Genomic DNA, 9,302 nt, shown 5'->3' with positions numbered 1-9,302 from the left:
TAAAATCACCAACACCATCATTATCAACACCATTATCATCAACATCATCATCAACTTCATCATCATCATAATCATAACCACTACCAACATCATCATCATCATAATCATCATCAATGTCATCATTATCATCATCATCATCATCATCATCATCATCATCATCATCATCATCATCATCATCATTATCAACATCATCATCATAATCACCACCATCCTCTGTCGTTATCATAAAGGAATGGTGCTTTAGAAAAAGATTAATGAATTGTTTTTATACCTTACCAGGTGGCGTTTTGAACGTACACAATACTTATGGAGTTGAAAGACTACGGGAAGGAGACGTCACAACGAATAACATAATGTGAGTACAGTATTGAACAATTTGCATCGTTAATTCAATAGCTAAATGGGAATTATGTCATCATACTATGGTTATTATTCTTAAAAAATTGTTAGGCATTGAAGGCATTGGTAATTTCCTCAACAGAGGCATGCACTGACATGGCTGCATTCTATTCAACAACAACACACATTCCAAGTGACTCGCTAACGCCACCGTAATTCCTGAAACTGGCTAAAGAAAGTTTACTTACAGATTGGGCTTGTTGTTTACATTGTAGATTCGTATCTGTTTTTAAATTGACATTATATAAAATTTATTATCAAGAATCTTGTCATTATTTGGTGCACAAATTTTAATTATGAATAATCGAAATTAGTTATACCCCGACAATATTTTCCATATCATTTATAAACGACAAAAAAAGTGATCGAAGTATGCCCAAATTACACTGCCTTTATCAATTGATATAAATGGAAGCAGGCTGGATTCCCCCACCAACCACGGACATTTACACCCCGGACACTTCCCCCGGTATTTACTTCACCCGGTATTTACTTATACACATCTGTTTGCTTCCCCCGGTATTTGCTCCCCCCCCCCATCCGTGACATTTTCTCCCTAGGACAATTTCCCCCGGACTTTCCCCACCCCCTACATCATGCGTTAAATAAAGGAAGAAATTAAATACAAGGAATACATCAAGATTTGCCATTCTTTTATATTAAATCTTCATTAAATCATAACAACAATATTTACATGGAAAATATTTATACAAATGTAGGCAGCAAAGTATCTAAATAATAAGAAATTAATTACCGTACTGAAAATAAAAACTTATAAAGCTATAATTTTTTACATAATTATTACTTTATACAACTAAATTACTTTTGATTACGGTATCTATTTCAACTTATTTAATAATGCTATCCATATAGAATACAGGTTATTACATTTGCTCTTTATAGTTAGTAACTTTTTATTATTCTTATTATTGTTAGTATTATCATTAAATTATTATCCATACAGAATTTATAAATAAGATTATTACATTTGCTCTTTATACTTATTAAATTTATATTATTATTATTGTTGTTATCATTAAATTATGATATAACGCTATTGAAGACATGGGTTATAATAATTATACAAACATAAAAAACCCAATATGAATTACGTACATTAAGTCATTAAGCTATAATTATTTCACATTTTTGTATAAGAAAACATTTTATAAAAACACTGCGGCTGCAATTGCTTAAAATTAAGAACAAGGTAAGAACAAATTGAGTCAAATGAGGTTTTTATTTTTTTTTTAATGGAATAAACCAACAAATCTTATCCTTATTTGCATTAGGTGTAACCACGGGGGAGTAAAGTGACTAGAGTATGGAGGAATCAGTTTTATGCTAATAACCTATAATACGGTACAGTAACATATTGCTGTAATATAATAATTTTGTATGTTTGAAAAGTGTGTAAACATATGAATGAAATCAGCAAAAACATAAGAACACTGAGCCTGGGAAAATAATTAGTTCTTACCAATCAGTCTTGCTAACTTATTGCACTAATGAATATAGAAATAACTACCGTACTTCCTTAAAATTAAGTAAAATAAAAAAATTAAAATGTATTATAAATTAAAATGTATAATTGAAATTATATATGAAAAGATGTAAAAGGGGGTGGGGGTGGGAAGGCTGGTGGTTACAGTGGTTAATGTCATGGAGTGGGGTGGGGGGAAATGTCCGGGGAAAAATACCGGGGGAAGGTGTCCTGGGAAACCAGTCTTGATCCGATATTAATGTCGTCATGGATATGTACCTCCATGATGTCGATATAAAACAGGCCATATACCTACCAGTGGCGGATCCAGGAATTCGAAATATAAGGGATCCATGGAGGGACTTTCACAAATGCATTTATGATTGTGTTACCTCTATACCTCCATGCTCTAGATGGCCGGAAATGACTTCAATTTGAATACAATTTTCTTTTTCTTTTCTCAATTTTTTAGAAATTCGAATAATTTATGGGACCGATTGCACACCCCACCAACTTAAATCCGTCATTGTCTACAACCCTCAAATTGTATTTTTTCGAAAATAGAGAGCAGTCGACCATCTTGTATATTAGAAATAATAATAATATTTAAAATTTATAAAGCGTAGGTATCCCTTTAAGAGAAAAATTTCGTGGCGCGAAAGAAAGTCGAAAAATGAAAAAAGAAAATTAAGGAAACCAGATACAGTTACAAAAAAAACCAGAAACCAAAATTATTACATGAACATGCAGTGCATGGGTGAGCGTCACTCTCTCTAAATGGCCATGTATGCGTAGTATACTGAGCCCCAGTAGCAAATGCTGTGAATACTGAAGCTAAAAATATATATTGTTTTAATTCAAAGGCAACTAGACTTGCTCATGTAGCTATAGCCCGAGTTACCATAACTTCGACCCCATCGTCCGAATCGCCGACTAAAGCATTTTGATCACTTGTTTTTAGATAACTTATATGAGAATGGGATATTGGGAGACATTTTTGACCGTCATTGTAAGCAATATCTCTGTGCTGCTTGGATTTGTAGAAGTAATATATACAAAGAATTATGCCTGTCTTAATACCCCCGCTATAATGCTATTACTTAACGGTTTATTTAATTTAACTTTATTTAGGTACGGTTTTTTGTTGTTGTTGTTGTTGTTGTTGTTTATATGGGTGTTTGTACATGCTTGCAAGTGTTTGTATGTGCATGTATATTTGTATGTGCGTGTATATGTGAGTTTATATGTGTGGCTGTGTGTATGTGTATGTATGTATGTATATTGTATGTGTATATGTATGTATATGTGTATGTGTATGTATGTGTATGTGCGTGTATATATATATATATATATATATATATATATGTATATGTAGGTGTATGTATGTATGTGTGTGTGTGAGTATGTGTGTGTATGTGTGTGTGTATGTATGTATGTGTGTATATATATGTATGTATGTGTGTGTGTATGTGTGTATATATATGTATATATATATGTGTATATATATGTATATATATGTATATATATATATATATATATGTGTGTGTGTGTGTGTGTGTGTTTGGTGTGTGTGTTCATATACTTGTTAGTATGTGTATTTGTGTGTGTGCGTATGTGTGTATATGCATGCATATATATGAATGTGTATATTTACGTGTGTGTATTTTTACTGTAAAGCTGTTTGTTTTTACTTTGATTTGAATTTTGTATTTTTGGGATGTTTTTCCTTTCTTTTACTATTTTGTTAAACTCCCTGATTTTTCTGTTTACCTTTGCGTTTCCTTTTTTAATTTTGTTCAACTTTACTGTATTGTTTTTTGATTAGTTAGTCTGGACGCACCACTGAATAGTGTGCGCCACTGTTGTAAAAGTGTGTGCCAATAAAAACTGAACTGAAACTGATAAGCCAATCCAATTGTGGTCAAAAAGCACATAGGCGATCCTAAGCCGCAAAATCTCCCCATGAAACCCAGGAATTTTATTCCAGGATCCTGACCTAGTCTCTAGGCTGCCCCTTGTTTCAGACCCCGGTCAGTGCTGTTGGATCCTTGTAGACGCTTTTTTAAAACATTTTTTTCTGATTTACGGACATTTCACTTCAAATATCCTCCAATTTACACTACTCCCAGCCGATTTTTAAAAGTGTCTATGTATATAAATGATAGAAAAGGTATTGCTGACAGGAAACAAATTTGTCACACAGATATTTAATTGTAAGTTAATAACTTAATTAAATATCAATATTCAATCATGGTATTATTTTTTTCATTTTTCAGCTCATGACAGACAGTATATATTTAAATTTGACCCCATTGGAAATGGGCTGGACTCTGGCCTAATGCTATTGCTAACACGAACAAAATTTGTCATACAGATATTTAATTGTAAGTAAATAACTTAATTAAAAAATATTCAATTATGGAATTAAATTTTTCGTCCTTCATCTCATGACAGACAGTATATCTTTAAATATAACCCAATTGAAAATAGGCTGGACTCTGGCCCAATGAGCGTTCATGATGCTCATTAATTTTTACTTTTCTTGTTTACAATTTTCCTCTTGCTTGTGCATGTTAAGCATTGAATAATTCAATCAAACAGTCAATGAATATTATATCATAAAAAATGTTTGTATGAAGATATGGTTATAGTATTATATTTATATCAAATGGTTGAATATACTGTATAAATTTATATACTTTATTCACTTCTATCGAATGGTACACTTTTATACATTTTATGAAACATGTTTGTATGAAAATATAGTTATAGTATTATGTTTATATAAAATGTTTGAGTACCGTACCGTAATACTTTTTTCATCTTTCAGCTCATGACAGACAGTATATCTTTAAATTTGACCCTATTGGAAATAGGCTGGACTCTGGCCTAATGATATTGCTAACAGGAAAAAAAATTGTCATACAGATATTTAATTGTAAGTTAATAACTTATTTAAAAAAAAATTATGGAATTAAATTTTTCGTCTTTCATCTCATGACAGATAGTATATTTTTAAATTTTGACCCCATTGGAAGTGGGCTGGACTCTGGCCCAATGGAATGTTCCTGGTGCTCATTAATTTTTGCTTTTCCTGTTCACAATGTTTATCTTGCTTGTGCATGTTGAGCATCGAATAAATTCAATCAATCAGTTAATAAATATTATATCAAGAAAAATGTTTGTATGAAGATATGGTTAGGCCAAAAAACATATGTTTGTTTGCCCTCCTCATCCGCCCCTAACTTACTGAAAGAAATAAGGGCAGAAAAACAAAAAAACTTAAATTAAAATTTATCTTCATTTTTTGCCAGATACCATACAAACTATTCTAAAGTTGTTGTCTGATACTGCCATTCTAGGCCTCTGTGGGTTATTTTTATTCCATACCCTTTTATACATTATATGAAACATGTTTGTATGAAAATATAGTTAGGCCTATAGTATTATATTAATATAACATGTTTGAATACCGTACTCATGATTTCAGTAAATTAATATTTTAATTGTTTTCATTTACATAATTCTAGATATTCTTAAAGCAGACACTGGGCTGGAGAAAGAAGACCTCAAAACAGTAATGGGGGACAGATGCCAATGGAAAACCATCGTGTTTCGGTGACACCACCCGCCTTAAGCATGTAAGCAAGCAAGTTTTCATTTATCTTTTATCGTCCTCCACATTGTTACCTAATCTGGGCTATGTAAAATCTTTCTTTTTTCATTTTTTCATTTAAAAAGCTCCCCTTGCATGGGCAGATCCAGAATTTTTCAAAGGGGAGGGGGGTGTCACAACATATTCAGAATATATAAGTGAGAGCGCTAATTTCAATATAGGACTATGCCTTGAAATTTTAAAATTTAGTAGCCCCTACTGGATCCGCCCCTGCTTGAATTTTCCAAGTTCCTGTAAGCACCCCTCAATTTTCATCTATTTCCATAAGCGCCCCTCAATTTCCACTTTGTTTTCATAAGTCTCCCCCCCCCCCCCTGCATTTAAATAAGCGCAAAAATTGCAAAAATTTAGGCGCCAGGGCGCTTATTCACGCAAGTACGGTATACTGTATTCATTCCTATCGAATGGGACACTTTTATACATTTTATTTACACATGCCAACGGAATGCTAACATAATTGATTTGTTCATCCTATTGCAATCTACTAGGCCTACCAAATAAACCATGTATTTATTAATCCTCGTTCATTCCGTGGTGTGATGATCCTTTTATGATAATGCTGATACGAAGAAGTTTGATCAGCAACATTGTCCATACATTGCTGAATACGATAATGTACTTAGGCCTAATATAATGTAATAATGTGCTTACTGGTTTTTATTTATATATTAATTTTTTGATACTTCGCTATGAATCTTTTTATGGTTCTAAATATTTTCTCAATATTTTTCTATTTCAGTGAGGTAGACAACGAATCCACAAATATCAGGAAAGAATGTCCGGACTCGATCGTGAAAGGGCAACCGAACTATTTATCCAAAATGTCAAAAATCACGCATCCTGCAAATTTTCTGGATATGAAATTAAATAAAATATACTGTGAATTTTATTTATTTTTTTTATCTTTTCACTGCAAAAATCTCAAAAATAATGTTAGCAATAAGTATTAATTCTTGTATGCTTTATGTTTATTGATATTGTATTATTAATAGAAAAAATAAACCGTAATATTGTTACAAAGAATATAGACATATGTAACATAAAAATTTGATTGTAATGCTTGGAAATAAATATAAAATGGAATTATGCATTTCTTCTCATCTTATTCAATGTCTGTGTTTACTTTAATAAATTCAACAGTTAAAAAATCTTTATAGCCTTAAACCACCAGCCTTCAAAGCCACTTCAAAGTGAAAAAATGCTTCATCATTATTAGCTACTTCTGTCTATTAAACTAGCAATGAAATTATTTCGAGGACGCCCTCAACAAAAACCCCATAAAACCGGAAATGACGTGGTTGCTAAGTAACAACTCATGCATAATCATGAATATTCAGTAACACCTGTTCTAATTAGACTAACAATAAAATCTTTTTGGTCGATTTTGTCAAAACTGAGCTAAAAGTTTTTATTGTTAGTCTAATGAGCACAGGTGTTACTGAATATTCATGATTATGCATGAGCTTGTTACTTAGCAACCACGTCATTTCCGGTTTTTAAAAATTTGACGGCAACTTGCTCTGAAAATAAAAAAAATCCACTTGTCTGTATCATGTGATTGCAAATAGTTTTATAAGATATAGTAGTAGCCTATAATACTGGTGTATTCGATTCGAACTGACTATAATGCAATTATATATTGATCAATATCATGAAATATATATTATTGATGCAATGACGACAAAGAAAGTGCACACAATAACGTATTTTAAATTACACATCAGTTAACTTTTTTTTCTTACATACTCGGAAATGTTGCATCTGAACTATACAAAACGTAATATAAATAAAATACGAAGATTGTAGTTTTATATAATATAATATAATGTAGGCCTAATTATATTTAAGTATGTAATATCTTTCGAGAATTACTTGTTCGTTGTACAACAAACATAACTTTTATTTTATATTACATTTAAAACAAACATAACTTTTATTTTATATTACATTTAATTAAATTTCGATGATCATCCGATGATCCGCGTGCGATTGTCTGCAGAACCACATAAATCCGGCAAATGATAATACATTGTGTTCCAATGACAATGATTGTACTTCGATTTCGCACTTCTTGATGGATCAGTAGATTTGACCCCAGACACTGAAATAAAAGAGATTGAACTAGTGAGAAATACATTCAAAATATATTTTGTATGACATTCATATTTTCATGAGGTATAAAATTTAAATTTAGAAAATAGAATTTATTGTTTAATTGATTTAATACATTATGCAAAGAGTACATGTTAATAAAACGTTATTTTAATAATGATTTGGGTGCGTACGCTCCCCACCGCCCCAACCCCTCCCCCAATCGAAAAAGAACCACTGAATACAAAATTTGTTATTTCTTGTAATAAAATAAAAGCGAATATTAAATGTCAACATTTTAACAAATACTCTATTGGAAACCCTGTAACGTCCTACAGTACCAAATCTGTGGCCTTCTTCACGTACAACAATTGGTTCATTAATTGGTATGATCATAACGTTGTATAATGTTCCTATCTGAGCATTGTTATTGTAGAATAGGTGTAATTTTGCCCTACCTGACGTAGAAATGTACCGAATACTCAGTACATTTGAAAACAATTGCGAAAAAATCGCAAGTTGTTCTCGGGTGGGAAAAACTTGCGATTTTTTTTCGCAATTGTTTTCAAATGTACTGAGTATTCGGTACATTTCCACGTCAGGTAGGGCAAAATTACACCTATACATGTTTCTCCTGACGCAAATCCAGTTATTGTCTAGTATTCCATCACGACAATAACAATTACTATTATAGAATACTCAATATATCGAAAAACGAGTACAGTGCAGGAAATGCAACACACAATGCTGTGTATATAGTATATATATATTATATATATAGTAGATGTATATTATATATATATATATATATATTTATACACATCTAGATGTTATATATATACTGATATATCATTAAGATCACTTTATGCTGCATTCTATTATCATGAATTTGTATATTTATGCGATTGCTATAGGCCTATTTAAATTAAATCGCATTTTACGACCCATGGATTGTTTTCTAAGTCACTATATAAATAATATTACACTTTATCAAATTAATTTAAATGATTTTACTTAATTTTAAAGAGTACTTAGATTTACATAACACAACAAATCTTTATCTCCCTATTATGTTGTTACTGTTGTTTAAAGTTCACTCAGATATTTCGGTTTAATGCCACTGTATTATGGCCAAATTTTAAGATTTCTATCTTTTAAAATAGTCAACAAAATTAATTAAAACGACCCTCTATAAACCGATTTTAGAGCAAGTCCCCAGTCTGAAACATGCAGGCCTGAATAATAACACAAAAATGGATGCCGCAATTAAATCTAACACTATGTAGGCCTACACAGGCTTATACAGCAAACAGTACAACATAGTACACGCTTTACTTACCTATTATGTACATTTTTCAAATTTAGAAGAAACACCATTCCGAATTTCAATAATGTAAAAGATGTTTCTGGCGACGGCTTTGTCTAAACAGTAGTTCACATACAAGCTTGCTTTCACCGTAATTTGGATGTTATCAGACAGATATACAACCAGCCAGGTATCTGAAAGAAAATTGCTGACAAGGGCAGTTAGTACCCTACCAGGCTAAGCCTATAGCAAAATTATTAGTTCAGCGCCAACCCCTTATTAGCGCCCACCCTCGATTTGGTTAGCCACTGGGGACGAAACTTCACCACCAGTGATATATATATATA

General features: G+C 31.7%; 1 long non-coding RNA gene across 1 annotated transcript; it reads left to right on the top strand.

Moving 5' to 3' along the window:
* Positions 1–227: 227 nt before the first annotated feature.
* LOC117111959 lies at positions 228–6,598 on the top strand. The gene is made up of 5 exons (XR_004445944.1): positions 228–355; positions 4,159–4,266; positions 4,713–4,820; positions 5,413–5,523; positions 6,298–6,598. It is a non-coding gene; the product is annotated as an uncharacterized LOC117111959 (long non-coding RNA).
* Positions 6,599–9,302: the final 2,704 nt, after the last annotated feature.

This window comes from Anneissia japonica, unplaced genomic scaffold (assembly GCF_011630105.1).
Source record: "Anneissia japonica isolate Jap-2015-1 unplaced genomic scaffold, ASM1163010v1 scaffold1594_len1068242_cov183, whole genome shotgun sequence".
In the NCBI taxonomy this organism is placed as follows: Eukaryota; Metazoa; Echinodermata; class Crinoidea; order Comatulida; family Comatulidae; genus Anneissia; species Anneissia japonica.
Note: the sequence above shows the minus strand (reverse complement) of the source record. Positions and strands in the feature narration are given on the sequence as shown.